Raw genomic sequence first — 19,152 nt, 5'->3', positions numbered from 1 at the left:
CTCTCTCTCTCTCTTTTCCTTTCTGTTTTTGTGCCTGTACACAGGCTCGTGCTTCGTGGTGAAGTTCACCATGGCGTGTTCCTTCGTATTTAACGCGCCGCGATTCGATACGGTACCCGGCGGGAACTCTCACGCGGTACCGCGGCAGGACGGTAGCCTTGCCTTTGATTTCTTGTTTCTAAGCGGACGAGGTCCGCCGTCAGCTGATAGCTAATTGGTCGCGCAAGTGCGAAGAGTGGGCGAATAACGACTTGGCATTTTATCGCGGGTTTTATCGGGGTGCTTTATCGACGAATATAATGCGACCCTCGTGACAGCTTGTACTTATGAGCACAGCGACACAAATAGGTTGTTAAGCATGTTTGCAGTATCCGCATTGCATAGCATTTCCTTCGGTCGTAATATTTTATCATAACGATTATCGTTTTACGGTACACTGAAAGAAAAGTGTTTGGTATTTGTGACTATAATTACATGGTAAAATTTATTATTAGGAGCTCCGTTTTTACAGTTATTTACTGTTATAATATTTGTAATAATAATTATATTTTTCAAAAAAGTATATAGCACCAAAAACGGCAATAAATTATAGTAATTGCAACCATTTTTTTTTGTCAGTGTATGTTTAAATATACACTTTTCTACTGTACAGTTTTGCTTTATTCCAATAAAAACGATATTATGCTATTCCAGCATAATATAACTTTTTGAAACACTTACATGATTAGAATATGTCATATTTCTTTTTATTTTTGAATGCATTTTTATCTATTTAAATGTACTTCTTTTTATTTTAAAATTTTAATAGAATGAATTTTAATAAGAATAAACGAGAAGATTTAAACGAGAAATAAATGAGAAGAACTAAATGATAAATTACTAATAGTTTTCTATGTAAAAATTATGACCGCATTTGTTATTATTATCACATTAAAAAGACATTTCTTTAATCTGAAAAAAATTTTCATCTTTGAGAATTGAAAAATTATCAGAACTACTTTTCATTTTTTTGAACGTTAATTGTTAAATTCTTTTTTGAGAAGTGTATCAGTATTTTGTAAGAAAATTGTTGAATGAAAATTTAAAAAATAAGGTGTTAATTTTCACAAAGATAATCAACTTGTATTTTAATCTTCGTTCTCAATCCATTTTGTATCTCGCATGCGAGATGTCGATCAACTAATGCAGATGTTGCATTGAATTGGCCGGTGTACCTGATCCGGAATACTTCACTCCGGGAATGACTGATCTCGCACAATATTATTTACATTTTACATGAAACATAATCCGCGGTATACGCGCGACTGCTTGCTTCGGTACGAGGGGGAGAATTGAAACGACAGTACATGGAACTTACGAAGAAATGAAGTTGGATCGCAGTTGATGAGCTTACAGTTGAATTTAGGATTGTTTCTTGGGAAGTTTTGGTAGAATTTCCTTCTTTGTCTATATCTTCTAGCCTTATCTGCTCTCTAAATTCTTTAGAGTGAAATCTCATTCTAAAGAGTAAAAATTGAATCAGTCTTGTAAAAGAGTGGCACACTTTTCAATCTTTAAGATTGATTTCATTCTTCAGAGTGATAATTTTTTTTATAATATGAAGGCGCAGGAATCTTAGAAACGAAATAATCTGCAATAATTATTTAGAAATCATTTATATTTATAATTATTTGTTAATAAAATTGCAAGTTTTCAATAGAAGAATAATAGTTGTAAATTCGCAGAATTATTCTCCTCGCAGCACCCGTGATTCTAAGCCATTATTTATCGGCGAATTTGCCAATGACTTGAATAGAAAAGTGATGTTGCAATCAAATTTACTCTCATATCTCTCTCCCTCTTTCTATCCCGTCGACATCTGCGTTTTCTTAGAGAGAGGGAGAGGGAGAGCGAGACTCGTTCCTAATACTTATTCTCTCTTGTAATTCCATCTCATCTTGCGACGCGACATTTGCGAGCTTGGTCGATTGCAACAACGCTGTTGGCGCGAGATGGAAATAAGATGGTCCAGGTGACCGACAGAGAAACTGGCAGGAGACTGAAGCGAGGGTGGAAGAGGAGGATAGTCCCTGTTGGTGAGACTAGCTTTCTCCATAATGCAATTGCCTGCACGCGCACGAATCACAAATCACAAATCACATCGCAGAGTAAACTCTCGTATAGTCCATTGTCCTCATTGCCTGTCTCTCTTGTAGTTTAGTGGGTTACCCACCTGGAGATTTTCTTTAGACGAGACGTTAGATAATCGCTCGCGTCATAGCGTCACAGTTTTGCCATGGAATACGCGCGAGAGGTAATAAGAGAGGTAATAAGAGCTCGTAACGCTTTGTTCCTGAAGGAGAAGGACGATGTCGGAATGATTATGCGTTTACAATATGTTATCTTGTGCCTCAGTCATTATATCTTGTCTTACAGAACATAACAATTATTGAATACTTATAATAATATCGTATTTTTTCACCGTTCTAATCTCAGATTCAATGTATTTGTGATTTGTGATAACTAATTATAGCTCAAACTCGGATTTTGTTACCTAAAAGTTATGTGATTTGATTAAATTGATTAGAAAATAGGATTAGAATTGATATAGCTTGATTGAGAGATATTTTAATGCTTTTATTTAACTATAAATTAATTCAACATAATTCTCTCAGAATTCTCTCGTTAAAGGTATGTAAGAGAATAATTTTCTTACTCGACGATTTCCTTCGTTCTATTCATATCGACGTAAACTCGGGATGTGAGTTTTTCCACGCACGGCATACCCCGTGGTGCATCGAGTTTGACGCACTTTCAGGGCCGATGCGTTTTTGTTATGCGAGACTTACGAATGCATCGTGCGTGTAGTAAAAGTCCTACGCGAGTATAAAGCGCAACGGGGGGTCAGCACGTTACATCCTTTTCTAGAGATAATAGAGGAAAGCCAGAGAGGAAACAGAAAATCGTTTTCATACAAATTTAATTTCCTTCATAATTGGTGTTTATTTTATATTTTATAATTTTACACGACTTTTTGATAAATGAGCGATAACGAAGGTGATAACAAAATTTTCGAAAATAAAATACGAGTTTAACAAAATACGTTCATCTGAAGAGTGCAGAAAAGTGCAAATTAAAAGAAAATAATTTGGAGAAGTTTAAAATTATACGCGAATGTAGAATAAATGAAACGGCCGTAGATAAATCTAAAAAATCAGATTGATATTTGACATAAAAATAATATCGATATTATAAACAAAGTACGACGCTATAAACGAAAAATAAAATCGAAAGAAATGTCAACTGAGTTGCGAGCTATTTGCGAGAAACGTAGCTTGTAACGTTCTGTTCCTGAAGGAACAGAAACGGGAAAGATACCGTGCGTCCGGTGAGAGGAGGGCCGGAATGGTGGTGCATCGGCGAATCTAACGACCAAATCTCGCCAGTGTAAAATGCAAAACAGCAGCGGAGCGCTGAAGCGAGCGCGGTGAGGCGAGGTGCGGCGTGTAGAAGAGCTTCTTCCCCGAATGCGAATTCCACGATGCGTGGCGACCAAGGTGGAGGTCGGGCGCTCTCCGGCGAATCTCTCCTCGTCCTGCGTTCGCGTCCTTCCTCCACGTCTTCTTCCACGCTCTCCGTCCTGCCGCCCTTGCTCTCCACGCGGGAGTGCGTGAAGCAGAACGAAAGGGGGGTATGGACTGTCTCGCCTCTGGACTCTCGGCTCCTTCCTCTCGGCCATGCCTGTATTTCGCGAAATATATTCAGTTCTTTTGCATAATAGAGAAAATTCTGCGGTGGCAGATTTATCGATAGGCAAACACGGAGTAATCAGTTTATATCTCGTGCTTGATACAAAAAAAAAAAAATATTTTTATAAGCAATTATTAAGTTTTATTTTCGTAATGTTATATTCATTTATTTTACGTGAATTGATTAGGACATTTAGTATTGAGAAAATAAGGAGAGAGAATAATAAAATAAAATGTTATTGTTGCAAGGAACGATTAACATCGAATTGGCTTATTCTTTCTAAATTTTTTAGAGTGAGATTCATTTCAAAGAATTTAGAGATTTGTTCATCCAAACATTTTGGTAACTTTAAATAAGTAGGAAATAGGCCGATACAGTCAAGGATGAATCTTGGAATACTTAATAATATTTTTATATGTAAATGTATTATATTCTAAATACATGTACCTTTCAGTTATATAATATAAACTGCGGGACGATGTATTCTTATCTATCAGCTTATGTTTCTGATTGTGAGTACCCATTTACATCCATTCTACATATGTTCATTTTCAAAATAACTGTTTGCCGAATAAAAGTCTCTTAAACTTTCGTTTCACGAGTAGAGAGGTGAGGGACATTTGTTCTTTTTTTAAACATCCTTTCGCTCCTTTTTTACAATTTCCTTTCTCGAGAAATTCATCAAAAGAATTGTCAAAATTTCGCGTAAATGGATACTTAATTAACGTTGCTCTACTTTTTGGTCTTTAATGATCCACTTTGTTACGCGAATTTGTGCAATAGCGACAAAAGAACACGTTATTTAATGGCACTTTCGCTGCACTAAACTTTATTAACCATCACCGCTGATTTTCACTCATCTCTCGTCTATCATCCCAGCGAAATTAACGCTCGACGCTTTCCTGGTCGGATTATGAAAACGTTAGCACGTGCGATCACCTTTATCCAATTACATTCAGGCTTTTATCTCTCCGTACATGAAACATTAGAGTGTTGTAGTGATAGGTGTAATGGACGGCACGTGTTACGTACAAGTATTGATACCATTCTATTACGACACACACACACACACACACACAGACACACACACCTAATATTCTATCCTTCAGTCACTTTACTGTTACTCAACATACAAATTAATCTCTCGTACCTACTTTGGCGATTGATAAGTCTTTAATCTGTTATCGACTTTTTGATAATCCATTAGCACGACTTGTGCTATTTATTAGAAAAGCATGTAGTCAAAGATATTATAATAAAATGTTAGTATCAATATATGTAGTATTAGTATCAATATAATAATGACATCAATCCCATCAGATTCCGCGTTACATTATAATATACATCAAATTTGAAGACATCCGTTGAAATTATTTAATTCTATCGATGTCACCTGACGAGACCTGATGTACATGATAAATGTATAATATATGTTGAAAAAATAGTCAAACTTTTGAAAAAAAATTAATTCGTTCAGTACGAATTAATTTAAATGCGTATGAAAATTAAATTGAAATAATTTTTGTCACGGTTCCAATAAAATCAGGTTTAAAGGGGTTATAAAAACTTTCGATACTTTAGATATTTCATCATCGTAAAGTTTCAGTAAAAAAAAAAGAAAAAGAAAAATTTACAATGTAAGATAAAATCTGCTTTTGTTGCGTTTTTGCTTCCAAAGGAGAATTTCGCAATATGAAGCCGGGTGTCGAGCGTGACAGGGAGGAGCGTCACGGGGCGATCTCGAGCGGCGTGCGTGAGTTAAGATCGCGTATACTGTTAATAAATAATGCAGTAATGGGCGTTCGGGTTGAAGAGGTAGCCGGTAAATGCGGCGGAACGGAGAAAGCCGCATTATTTACGCCCGCTGGCGGCTGGCTGGCGGTGACAAGTTTAAAAAGCCGCGGGAAGTAATAACCGAGGTGTCCGCGGATTAAAAGGCGTGACACTGCTAGTTCCAGCGATCACTCTTCCCCGCAACGATGTAATTAAATCCTACAATATACGCATGTACCTTTGGCTACTCTTTACGACCACACCGTCCCGCGTCTCTGTTCTCCGCTGCTGGTTGCGTCATGTGTACAATATTGTGCTAACGGCGGCGATCGGGCCTCCCCGAAATCAACAGTTACTGAACGTTCGAAGTCCTTGACGTGCGAAATTCCGACATGGTCACTCTTAATGGAACTTTTCGCGAGTCCAAAACGCAAACTTTCCGGTATATACGTGCTTTAGCCTCGGGACTACAATATAAGCGTTGCGTGGACTATTTATATTGGCTGCCGTAAACATGTTCTGATCCGAATGATGCTTGTCTCGAAGCTTGAATCATATCGATAATTAAAGCGTAAATTGAAGCTTTATGTAACCGATAACTAATTTAAAAGTCTCGAACGAACTTTACAGAGAACGTTATAAATCATTTCCTAAGTTCACTGAACTTATTACAGCTATATTAATAACTAATCTTTTATATTTTAATCGTGATTTCTAAACGTACAGTTTTCGATGAAAAAGATTGTCATTAAGATAATAAAAAGAAAATACTTATGAATATAAACATGAATATATGAATTGAGGTTGGAAAATGAAAGAGGGAACTGAGATAGTAAGATACAGAGTATTGAGAGAAGTATATATTATCTTTTAAAATTGTGGTCCACTTCGAAATTACTATCTCTCTCTTGTATTTCTCGGACGATTTGTCGGGGAATCCCTCGCAAATAAACGGGGAAAAAAACGCTCGTTTTTCCTCCTCGGGGAGGAAACGAGCGCGCGGCTCCTCGTTAGCGAATCGCGACTTAATGTCTCACTTGGCGAGCGAAAGCATTGATAGCAGCGCAATTAGACGCGTAAATTGTACGCGTCTGCTCGTCGTTGCTCGCGTTGAACGCGCGCAGCGAGACGGGCCTATCTGTCCATAAAATGACAATGTACTCCGATGCGAGAGGGCATAGTTACGTACACGATAAAACGTTTAGATCCGCGCGGTGAGATAACCTTCGTCGTAGCTTACCGAGCGCGTCGCCGGTCGGTTTTCTCTCGTTCTCTCTCTCTCGTTCTCTCTCTCTCTCTCTCTCTCTCTTTCACCTGCGGCTATTCCCGCGTGCCCGATGCACGCCCGCGTACGGATGTGGCTATACGCACCGTGCGCTCGTTCCTTCGGTGCGTACACGCACCGGAATACGCATCCGCGAAACGCTGTTCCTGCGGCGACTTCGCCCCGCTGGGTATAATACTCTAGACGGAAACAGATGGCAAGGATATTTTATCATTCTCACTCGGGCGCTGCGATGAGAAGAAGAATGGCGGAAAAATTCTTTACGAGAAATATATTTATTTCACTGAAATAAATATTTATTTATTGTACATACGGACGATATAAATATGATTTTACTTCTAGCAAATGAGTCATCTATTTTTTTTCCGCAATTAATGAGATATATTTCGTCATGACAATTAAATTTCGTAACATTTGCTTCGCAATACTTGGACACATTTTTTCCTCAGTGTGAGATATATGTAGAATTTTGTTGAAAAGGATAAAAGACGTATACATTTTGAAGTATGTGAGAACTTGGCGTTTAAAACCGCAAAGGTATATCTAATCGCGTGGTAAACGTTTGATAAATTTCAAATACGTTGGTAATGCAATAATACGGGTATAATCTTGTCTTCGGCGATTGTCACATCCGACTAGACGCAGCATCGAACGGTCGAATGGCAATGTAGGACGAGACCTGAAAAATGATCGTTGTTTTAACGACTCATTTCCCTTCGCGCCGCGATAAAACGGCTCGCTTTCATCGGGCATGTACCTCACGTGCAACGTCCTCAGCGCCGTCGTTTCCTGTTTCCTTCCTTATCTCCGCCGGCAGAAACAGGAAAATCCACGAAAGCCCATACGTTATCTGCCACGTACGGTCAGGGTTCGCACACAGTACCTACGAGAGACGAGATATCAGCCGCGATGCACACCGCAACACATACGATCCGCCCGTTGCGGAAACGCCGAATGAATTATTTCGCAGCTGCGCACGATCGCCAGAATTATTTCGCTTGTAGAGATTCATTGTCGTAGACTGGTGCATCCTCCGGAGAGATCTCAAACTACGTTTCTAAAGAAATTTATAAGGGAAACCATTTTAATAAATCACAATTCGAAAATATCTGTGATTAAATTATATTTTTTGTTGTTTATTTATGGATTAAATTGGATGTTTTTGAAAAATAATTAATATTACGCTTCTGTGTAATTTTTTATGATATTTGAAATCAATCGCTAGATTTTTTAAATTAAACTTCTTCTAGAAACAGCAATTGAAATTTAAAATTAAAATTTTGCACGATAACAGTTTTTACAAGGAAATCTCGCAAAGTCAAATTTCTATTTTAATTAAACTTTGTATACAGGTTACATAAATTAGTGAAATGTCGAAAATACTAGTTGCTGCCGATTAGTCGTTTTAAAGAGTGAAATTATTATCTAAAGCAGTTTTTTTTTTACCTATTTCCATTATATCTCAAAAACATCCGAGATATAACAAATGTTTTATAACAATTTTATAATATAATTACCTCTAATTATTTATGTCAATAATATTTTAAAACATTTCTTTTGAAAACATGAATTTTTAAAATAATTTATTTCTCTTAATTCATTAGAATTTTACACTTTGCGAAGTTCATTTATTAGTCTTAAAATTCTGCAAGTTAAGATTTATCTGAAAAATTGAACAGAGATTTTTTTATTTATTTTATTTACAACATTTAACACAATTTTTCATTTCCAGTTGCTTTGAAGCTACATCTTGACAATATTCATTATAGAAATTTATATTTGTTAAGGAAAAAAACGACATTAAGTCAAATAACACGTCTACTTTAGAATCATTTTGTACATCAATATTACGGACTATGGAGGATATTACAGTAATATGCCACAGGCAATACGTTTCCAGGAGTTTAACGTAACGGCGAGACCGAACGTTATGATATTCTCATGATATTCGACTTATCGACTCTCTTCATCTTGTGCGATTATAAAGTAGCTGCTCCATATAACGCAACGTAATGGGTTAATCAAGTTTCGCTCAGAGGCCTTGCTTCCGACTGATGTACGATGTCATTACGCTCATAAATCTTCAAGTCTCGCGAAAGTGAGAGAAGGAGAGGAGAGAGAGAGCGAGAGAGCGAGAGAGATAGAGAGGGATCAAGTGTGACGAAAACAATGTTTTCTTCACCGTGTTATCCGTCGTGCGGAGAATTTTAATTCACGTTAACGTGACAAAATGGTTGTGTAAAAGACTCGTGTACGTGTTGCACGAGCCGCCGATGCCCCGGCCAAACTGATGAGACGGCAGTGCGTTTACGTGCTAGATACGACGCCAGATCCGGCCGTGCTCATCCTGTAAACTAGGAAATTATTCAAATTAGCTATGCAGAGATTCAAAGCGAGTCGTCTAAGCAACAAGGACGACTGAAGGGGTTGCTTCGTTCTTTGTTTTTCTGCACAGCCTCCGTTTTCGCGATGCAGCGCGTACAGCTGTTTGCGCGACGCGACGCGACGCGACGCGACGCTTTTCCCATGTCCCCATGTCAATCGCATGTCAATCGACGTTTTTCTCCGAGAAAAAGTGCGATGTTCACACGCGACGAATGCGAAATGCAGTCGTGGATGGATTGCGTGAGCCACATGCCAGATTTGATTTTCTTCTTTTTTCCAATGATTTACGTTTGAGATTAATCTTTGGAACAGTCGCTGGATTCTGAGTTATTTATGATTATTTATGCACAGATAAAAATGTGAATAAACTCTAGTAAAAAAAATCCAGATTTGCTTAATTTACTATTATTATCAAGTTATTATTACCAAACTATGCGAATACTGATGCAAAATCGCTAATAAAAGTGCTGAATAAAAAATTATTGTACATGACATGTAAATGACACGTTTTATTCTTGTTTAATTCGGCGAACGAGGATAAAATGATCCGTCATACGGAAGGAAACGCAGCTTCTGATAGAATCATTATGCCTGAAATTGCGTTTGCCCCATGTATTAATGCGTATCGGATACATTAATTACGTAATTTCCGCCGTACTTTGTTTGTTACACATTTTTAGCTTCGCGTTTTTAGCCTCGCATGATAACACGTTGGGCAAAACGCGTGGTGTGAATTGCCAAGATAATTAAGCTTAATCGATAATCGCATGTCGCATCCAATATTATCGTCACACGTGTATGTTTTTTTCCTTTCTGTTGCAGAACCGAGCCACCGGTGCCCAAAGTCAACAAGTGAGTAGAACGTGTATCGAGCGTGAGTACCTCGCGTTCGCGCATATTATAATTACAAACTCACGGAGAGCAGTTTCGCAGTTAATGCTCGTTTCACGTGAGATTTATGCGTCTCTCGCGTTCGGCTCCGCACGCGTATACGCGGGCATGCATAAAAATCGTGCGTGTGCGTGTGCGCGAGCGCGCACGTAACTCCGCCGACCAAGGTGATTCTTAATTAGATTCTAAATTACGCGGCAAAACGAGACGAAAACGCTTAAATTGTGCCCTTCGGGTAAAGCCTGCACTTTCGAGAGGCGTGTTTCCGCGGAAATGAACGCCGTTGCGCACGTTCTGGAACGATTGATTGATCGAGTCGCTCGTGACGGAGCCGCTGGGGAAAAGAAAGCGTACGCGTTCCGTAATGCGCGGCTTCCGGTGATTTTTCTGCCGTAACGTATGCGTGCGACGCGATTACGGATTTCGATAATAATTGGGACAAATGGGGAGACTTGGGTAAATTGATGTATACGCAGGAGGTATATCGTGTAGAAATTACAAAAAGCGGGATGCTAATCACGATGGTATATATAGGGTGCTACGCTCCCTTAATAGTCACGCAATCTCGTATGACGAAGGAGGCATGGACAAAGAAAATGATAAAGAAGGAAGATTTAGAATGAGAGAGCAAATCTAGATTATTTCACAAACTTATACATTATTTATCTGCTAGTACTTCCAGTATGTATATTTTTCTTTTAGCAAATTGAATCTCTGACTGGGGCGATAATATGAAGCAATTGTAAAAAGAGGATCAGTAATTGAAAAATTAATTCTCCGCCAGCTTCCATGTTGGAAGCTTTAAAGGCACAGTCGATTTTTTTATTGTGAATTCTGGTAAATTTAAATCTGCAAAAAATAATAAAATACAATCCAATTTTTATGATAGTAAAAAAAACTTATTGAAACTCTTACAAGTAGGTATGTAAGAATTTTTTATACGCAGTTCGAAACAATATAAAAATCTGCACTGAAGTTCGAGAATTCAGATTGCAGTTGAAGAATGAAAAGGAGGATGTTAAAGAGTTTGTACTGCAGTCACAAAAAAAGGCCCATTTTTTTTGGCTCAGAAAGGAGTAAGTAAACGAAATGTTTTTAATAGATTTTTACCTTCTGGATACGATAAATTTGGAAAGTACACCATGTTGTACGGGTATCCAGGAAGTCAAAATCTACAAAAAATACTGTTCCTTTCTTTTACTTCTACATCTTTTTAAGCAGAAATTTGCTCCTTTTTATCATCCTCCTTTTACATTGCCAACGGAGGATTAAGCATATTTTTTAAATTATGCTATTGAAAATTATGCTACTATTGGAGTATAAACGTAGAAAGCTCACGGTACCGTAGAACGTCGGGGACGGGAGTCGGTCGCGTTCAAAGGGCCTGGCATAATTGAGAGATCACGCCAATTAGGTGCGCCTTTAACGGTTTAACTGTCAGACGGAAGTCGATAGATCCTCAGGCTCTGTATTTGCATTCTGATTATAAACTTGCACAAAGCTAAAGCGTCATCATATCTCGTTACGTCCCCCGTAATTCCTCGTCGCTTTGCACCCGTATTACCGGTGATAAGGTAAAAAAACCATAAACGAATTATAATCCACTTGGGAAATCGTCGTCTCAATTTGCGCGAAGCTTTTTGCCGCTGTATGATTTCATTGATTTCAAACCTCGCCTTCTCGTTTATCCGCCGATTTACATTTTTAAATTTCTACTTTGATTACAAACGAGTGCAGTGGTGTGCGCGACGTTGGCGTATTCGAGGAGGAACAGAGATATTTAAGACTTAAATGGCTACACGCTCTCTTTCTTTCTTATTACACGAGACATTTAACGCGACTTTATTAATTCTGATAAGCGAAGTAGAAAAAACAGTGTTCAATAACCTGTATATGCGTGTGTTTTAAGATATATTTTATATATATACATATAAATTATATTTTATATAAATATTTCGTATATAAACATTTCGTGGATATATATCTCGTTATGTCCCTCGTAATCTCTCATCGCTTTGCGCCCGTGTTACCGTTGATGAGATAGAAAAACATAAACGAATCATAATCCACTTGAGAAGTCGTCGTCTTCAATTTGCGCGAAGCTTTTTGCCGCTGCACGATTTCATTGATTTCAAACCTCGCCTTCTCGTTTACCCACCGGTTTACATTTTTATTTTAATATACTTTATATATACACACACACATATTTTAAAGTAAAACAGAAATTCAATATTGTAAGAAATAAAAATATTAAGTATAGTATTTATAAAGTCGCCACATTTTAAAACGAATATAAACTTAAAGTAGACTCGAAGAATGTATGCATTACAAATTTAAATTAATTTCAAAAGCCTAATCTTACGTCAAGTACGTCTTACGACAGCAACATTTATTCAGAAATCTATAGATATTATATATAGATATATATGTATAATTAATATGACAAGTAAAGATTATTCGATTATGTGAGCCATGAAAAGATAATTTATTGAAGAGTGATAAATTCTCTCTCATATGCAGGTGTCATAAGGTCTGTTTTTTTATTCCTGCACTCTCTGAACTGATGTATATAGTGCAATAAGCTGTAATGAAATATATATAAGTACGTTTGTTTCACTTTTAACTTATTGCACTGTATATGCACCAGTTCAAAGAGTGCAGGAATAAAAAACAGACCGATAGTTCAACGGCACAGCAATTACATTCTTTCGTTTAAAAAAAAAACGTTCTAAAGAATTGCATATTAATATTAATATATTAATTTTATCGAATTCTAATGCAAACGAGCAAGCATTCATCCGTATTTGCATACCATTACGTTAATGAAAATATTATTCGGCATTGATATCAGCATCTTAACGCGTTGTACGGATTAAAAATATAAAGGCATTAAACTCATCGTTATGAAGAAATACCGGTGTCACGGCATTGCTGAATGTAAATATAATAAAATCAAATCAATCATACGGCAATTAACTAGTCTCTATATTGAGATTCAAGTTTTTACACTCACTTTTATTTCTTTAGATTATAAAATAAAAGCGAAATAAAAAATATTCCGTGAATGAAACGCACTTCCAGCTTATCACGATATGAATTTGAATGAAACTTTGTTTCCATCCAAGATTATTATTATAAAATGACAATAATGATTTATGAATATCGCAAAAAAGTTATAAAATAAAATTTATAAAATAGCTATATATGTATTTTATTTTCAAATATTGTTTTACTCACTTTTATATAGTATTTGTACAATATATTTAATTTAATTTAATTGCATAAGTTATACACGTAATAATTACACATGCATGTTTTTGAGCAATCGTCGTAAATTCGCAAACATGCCACATGCGCATTTTAAACTTCAAAGTTATTATTAGCATGAATTTAATATGTATAATACCCACGCAAAAGCGATCATGATATTTTAATCTTCGGTTTAACATCATGAATTCTGCTATCACAGATTTGCTGTACCTCATCTTGTACCCTTCTATACTTTATTTGATTTGCAGGACGCGTCTCGTCATAACTTAAATATATCGCGGCGTGTATGGCCAATATTACAAGGCATAGCTAAAAGAGGGAGGTTCGAAAGGAGTGGACGTTGTCGTGAAATAATATTAATTATCGGCGCGACGTTATGACGAGCCAAGGCGAGCTGGCTGTTCTTCCTTAGAAATTCCGGTCCACGTCTTAAGGGAGAGTATCCCGTCTGTGCAGGATCCGCATTTCCATTCCGATTACAAGCTGCTAGGAACGTATAGTGTTGTACCCTTGCTATTACTCAGGTTCCCTCGTATTATTGCTTCTGATGAGCGGGTCTTTTTCCTAACTCTCTCTCTCTCCCTCTCCTCTCTCTCTCTCTCTCTCTCTCTCTCTCTCTCTCTCTCTCTCTCCCTCCTTCTCTTTCCCTTGTTCTCGTATCACGCTCCGTCTCCATCCGTCGTTGTTTCTGATTTCTTCATGGGATTCCTGCGGTTCTACCGCGAACCGCGTGGAAAAAGGCAGGATGTGCGCGGGATATTTCGACCTTGCGCGATTCCCGCGTATGAGCCATACGTGGCTCGTCCTTTTTTCTTTCTCCCATAGTATAGGATGACTCTGACGGGCGGACTCTGAAGCTACGGTTGAATTTTCTCGTAGCACGCAAGCTACGGCGGACGAGCCTCCTCGTTAGACTGACGCGCCGGAATATAACACTTTGAATACTTTCGCGAATTGATGACTTCATCGATTGCGAGAGATCCGCGTGCATTTTGATTATAATGATTTATCCACGGCCTCCTCGTATAAAATGCAAAAGGGACGTTATAACGCAAAACAATTTGTTTCTTCTCTCTTGAAAGTTAAACGGTTGTCTAAATAATTTTAGAACATGCTGTTTTTCTTAATCCTTCACCAGCAGCTAAGATTTTCTTTAAAGGCATCATCGATATTTTAGTGAATAAATTTATATCTGTAAAAAAATAAATAAAATACAATTCTACTCGTCTATATCAAAATTAAATGGTAAAAATTCATTGTTAAAGCTTTGATAATTGTACCAGAATTTTTTCAGATTTTTATATAATCCAGAACAATAAAAAATTTGCTCTGTTTTTCTAAGACTTCTATTTCCAAGGAAAGAGTTTAAAATTCATGTTGCTGACGGAGGGTTAAGTTACTTTTCTATAATTATGATACATCATTTTTATGAATATCTTCAACTCCCCTTTCGAGAAAGGTTCAATGTAGACGTTAAAAGGAACGTTGTATCCTCTTCGAATCTTCTCCGGAGGAAAAAAAGTGTGTTTTATTAATCATCACACATTCAGTAAAATATTACCGGAGACTAATCATTATACTTTTCGCGCGTCCGAGTGCGCAAGTCGTTATCCTCGATCGATGCCCGAAGGCTCGTACTCGAATTTCGCGAGCTAGCTTCCCGTCTTACTGCCTCGCCGGCGTGCGGAATTATTCCCTTTACAATTACATCGGCGATAACAGGTCAGCCCGTACCTCCGGCTTACGCCGTACGCAAATCCTCCTTTGATGCACCGCACCAACCGCGACAGCGAGGCTGAATTCACGCGAGCGTTCCGCACGCACATACGCGTCCGTGTTTGCACGCATCCGTTGATACGTTTGCGTTTTACATTGTAGGAACGTGTTTGCGCACGTTGCCCGATCCCGCGCCCGATGTACTATATGTATACGACCGGCTTAGCGACCCAAGCATTGGTGGTTACGTTAGTCCGGCGCGCACGAGCTTTATAATGAGTCGATCTTCGTTTGCACAAACGGCCACAGCTGACGCAAGAAGAGGGCCCTTCTCGACCGTACGGCCGTGGCTTTTTACTCTTATTACTTTGTTACGAGTCCGGTATTTCTTAATCAAGATAATTATTCTCGTAACGTCAAGGTGTCATGTTAAGAAGCCCCGTTGTCTCTCGTTGTTAAAGGATGAGGCGTACGCGCGGTGTTCCTTCCCTCGGAAAGGGTTCTGTCAGGTGTACTTATTCGAGCGAAATTTCACTCCAGGCTGGTTCGTTCCCTTCGAGACTCTTTTCATCGTCATCGTCGTCGCCGTCGCCGTCGTTATCGTCGTTGTCGTCGTCGTCGTCGTGGATCCTCGAGATCCGAAGCGAAAACGAGCAGCAAATCCGTACCTCGAACGTTGGGGTTGCTGCACTGACAGAAAAAAGTCGCCAAAGGTGAATCGCGATCCTCCCTTCTCCGCGTCGTGTCGGGATAAACGCTACATTGCAGCCTACGTTCCGTCTGCATCCGATAATTCGAGGAATCTTTCTCGACAGAGTGATTAACATCGACCAACAAAGGCCTGCAAATTTGCATAAATCAAGGAGTGAGCATAAATCATAAAATGATTGGGACGCATTTAAATATTATTTCGGATCATTTTTCGTGGAATCTCTTAATCAGCTGGGTCCAAAAATATATTTGCAGAACTATTTTAATATATTCTTCCCAAATAATTTCATGGACTAAATAAGAAAGAATGATGTATTTTCTTTTTTATTTAGCGGTGATTACGAATTCAAAGTTAAATATTAAATTTAATTTATTTTCTATATTTTATTCTTAATTTTTGTTTTTATTGTTTTTGAATAATTACTTATCGCAAATAACGGTTTCATTTATAGACGCTTCTGTTTCAAATGATTAATAATTGCAAGGAAAAAAAAATATATCCAACTACTTCTACGTACATATTACATATAAATTGCACTTTTTAATTAAAAAATTATATTTCTAAGATTTCTATCGTTTTCAACGTGAATGATGTAGCATTATAAACGATACGTGTGATGGCTGCATTTCGAAAACCAGACCGTCCGTCGTTATATTATGCGAATAGAAGATAACTAACGAAAGGAGAATATGTGAGGAAGAAAAAAAGGTTCGCAGCTCACAAAAGACGTATTATGCCCCTTGTCCCACGAGACGGACGAGTATTTTGTTAGATTTAGGGCCAACGCCCAGAACCCTCTTCTTTTCTCGTCGCATTTTTTTTTCCATACGTGGACACGAGATGGTCCTGCTGAAGCCCAACGAGTAGCTCTGGTGGTTTAGTGCAGACGGCGCTTTGGGTCTTGCCATAGGCGTGGCGAAAAAATTTGCGTATTACGAAGAATTGTTTTTAATTCTTCTGGCATTACTATCGTCGTTATTACATCCTGTATCTTTTTCCAAACTATGTTTTGTACATTTACAGAGAAAACGTCTTTTCTCATATGAAAAACAACGTTAATTCCTTATTTTCACGTAATATTCTATCCACGCGCTATCGATTCGAGTGTAGGAAGAGGAAAAAGCGAAAGGAAAAAAGGCCGAAACGAATAGGAGAGCCAACGTCTATTACTAGTTTCACATTTTCGCGTTGCATTAACCGATCTGCATCGTGGTGGATCCCATCAAGAGATCGGCCCCGGGAGTACCGTCTTTCTTGGCCTCTCGACACGATCCCTGACCCTTTCGCAATAACCAGGATGCATCGCACGCAACGGCAGTGCTTCGAAACTATCCGCGACTGCAGGCTCCGCGGCGTTACTAGTACTTGTACTTATACTTGTACCCACGCCGATACCAGTACCGGCACTCTATCATTGCTACTTCGTTGCTGCACTTTACTTCGTGTTCGCGTTCGCGGCTTCGTGCTACCACGTACTCCATGCGGCATTCGTGAGAGAAGACACGAGGAGGTTCACGATGATATTTCGGTTCTCATATAAGAGTCAGGATTTAATCCGTATGTAAAGTGGGATAGTTAGGTACAAGGTATCATTCGCAATCAGAATAAATCCCGTTGCATTCATAAGCAAATGGCTGCGATGCTTGCTAAAAGTATAAACAATATTGCGAGAGATACGAGAGATTAAAGATAAAAGTGGCTGTTACATGTTTATCCCGAGGATTTTTGCGCCACTCAATAGAAACATTCAATTCGATATTGGCTTACAAGAGGTCTGTAGTATGTGTCACAAGCTACCGCCACGAAGCGCTTGCATGCGTACATTTTATTTGTACTCTCGTATTCTTACATGTATAAACTCGTTGCTTGCGACTATATTGAATTTCAACCTCTCTCTCTCTCTCTCTCTCTCTCTCTCTCTCTCACTCACTCACTCAAAATCAACGATATTGCACATTCTGGAGTCGATCCCAAGGCTAACATCTTGCAGCAGAAAATCCGAGATTGCTATTCTTTTCTATTAAATACACTTCGCTACGAGGATTCCACTTTTGGAATCGTTGCGCCCTTTTTATTATACATATGGTGTGCGTTCAGAATCATCCGCTTCATCCTATATCCTTCTGGTTTCCTTCTATATCCCGGTATTTATAGACTCTCTCTATTCGAGAGATAATATACTTCTCCTAATATATTTCAGCAAATTCTTAATGAACCTGTGCACAAGCTCAAAAAGAATAATTCCTGCTTCAAAGAGAATAATATTGTAGCAGATTAAAAATCTTTGTAATGTTTAAATGCTAAAATTTTAATTAATGATTTTAATATATATTTTAGATTTCATAAATTTTAATTTTTTTTTTAAATTGCGATTTTTCAGAAATAATTATTATACGAGATGGTAATTTTTCAAATTTTTTGTGCAAGGTTTTTACAGTAATTTTCTCTCTCTCTCTCTCTGTTTCTCTCCTCTTCTTCCTTCTCTCTTTCTCTCTCCAGTGTTCCTTATAATTGATGTATTATATATCATTTTATAGTTTTATAATATTAAATTTATGCAAATCTGTTTAAACTACTGTTTACTACTTATAAGTGTACGTTAATAGTCTGTACTGTCGGAATGTTAAACCTTATATAAAACCATTTACTTCGCTTAAGCTCAAACGGGATAGAATGTCTGTCATATTTCCACCGGTCTATAATTCGCTATTCGTGCAAATTAAAGGTACATTCGTACTTTCCGATCACCCTACGCCAATGGCAGGCGTGAAGGGAAGGCACGAAGCACGAAAAAGAGTTTGCCATCGGGCTCGAACACTTTCCAGCGCGCCGCTCCGGAGTTCCACGACCGCGTTTCGGGACAACAGCACGTCGGTACCCAACCGTGGGGCCTCCCCGTCCTTGGTCCGTGTCAGTGGCATAGACCATACAGGGCCCGTTCAAGGTCGAACCGAGCACGAACGAGCGCCGACGGAGGTGCACGAGGGGCCCCGAGTCCGGTCGACGGTACCTTCTCGGTCGGGGCCCAATGACTGGCGGGGGCAGAATGACGTGGGGCGAAGGGAAGGGCGACCGAAGGAGGGACGAGATGATGCCTGACCGAGGCGATCGAGGCTCTCCACCAAGTGTCATCCTATACCCGTAGGCCTGCCACGTCGTTCCTTCACGTCTCAACGCATTAATACGCGTTATGTATACACTAGGACGACACCCGCCTTCGTCGCGGTTTTCGCGCTATCGAGCTCTCTTCGTCCTCTCCTCCGTCATCTTCTGCATCATCTCTCTCTCTCTCTCTCTCTCTCTCTCTCTCTCTCTCTCTCTCTCTCTCGTTTTAGTCTGTTTTTCTTCCTAAATATTTTTGTGACTTGACTCTTCTCATCGGCCTCTTTCT

The 19,152-nt window shown here is 38.6% G+C and overlaps 1 protein-coding gene across 1 annotated transcript in view; it reads left to right on the top strand.

Moving 5' to 3' along the window:
* LOC108747070 overlaps window positions 1-19,152 on the top strand; it is a 158,170-nt gene that overhangs the window by 67,960 nt on the left and 71,058 nt on the right. The window contains exon 3 of the mRNA XM_018484323.1: window positions 9,995-10,024. The gene's annotated coding sequence lies outside the window, so the exon portion shown is untranslated. The remainder of the gene's footprint in view (window positions 1-9,994; window positions 10,025-19,152) is intronic.

Source organism: Trachymyrmex septentrionalis, unplaced genomic scaffold, assembly GCF_001594115.1.
Source record: "Trachymyrmex septentrionalis isolate Tsep2-gDNA-1 unplaced genomic scaffold, Tsep1.0 scaffold190, whole genome shotgun sequence".
Lineage (NCBI taxonomy): Eukaryota > Metazoa > Arthropoda > Insecta > Hymenoptera > Formicidae > Trachymyrmex > Trachymyrmex septentrionalis.
Note: the sequence above shows the minus strand (reverse complement) of the source record. Positions and strands in the feature narration are given on the sequence as shown.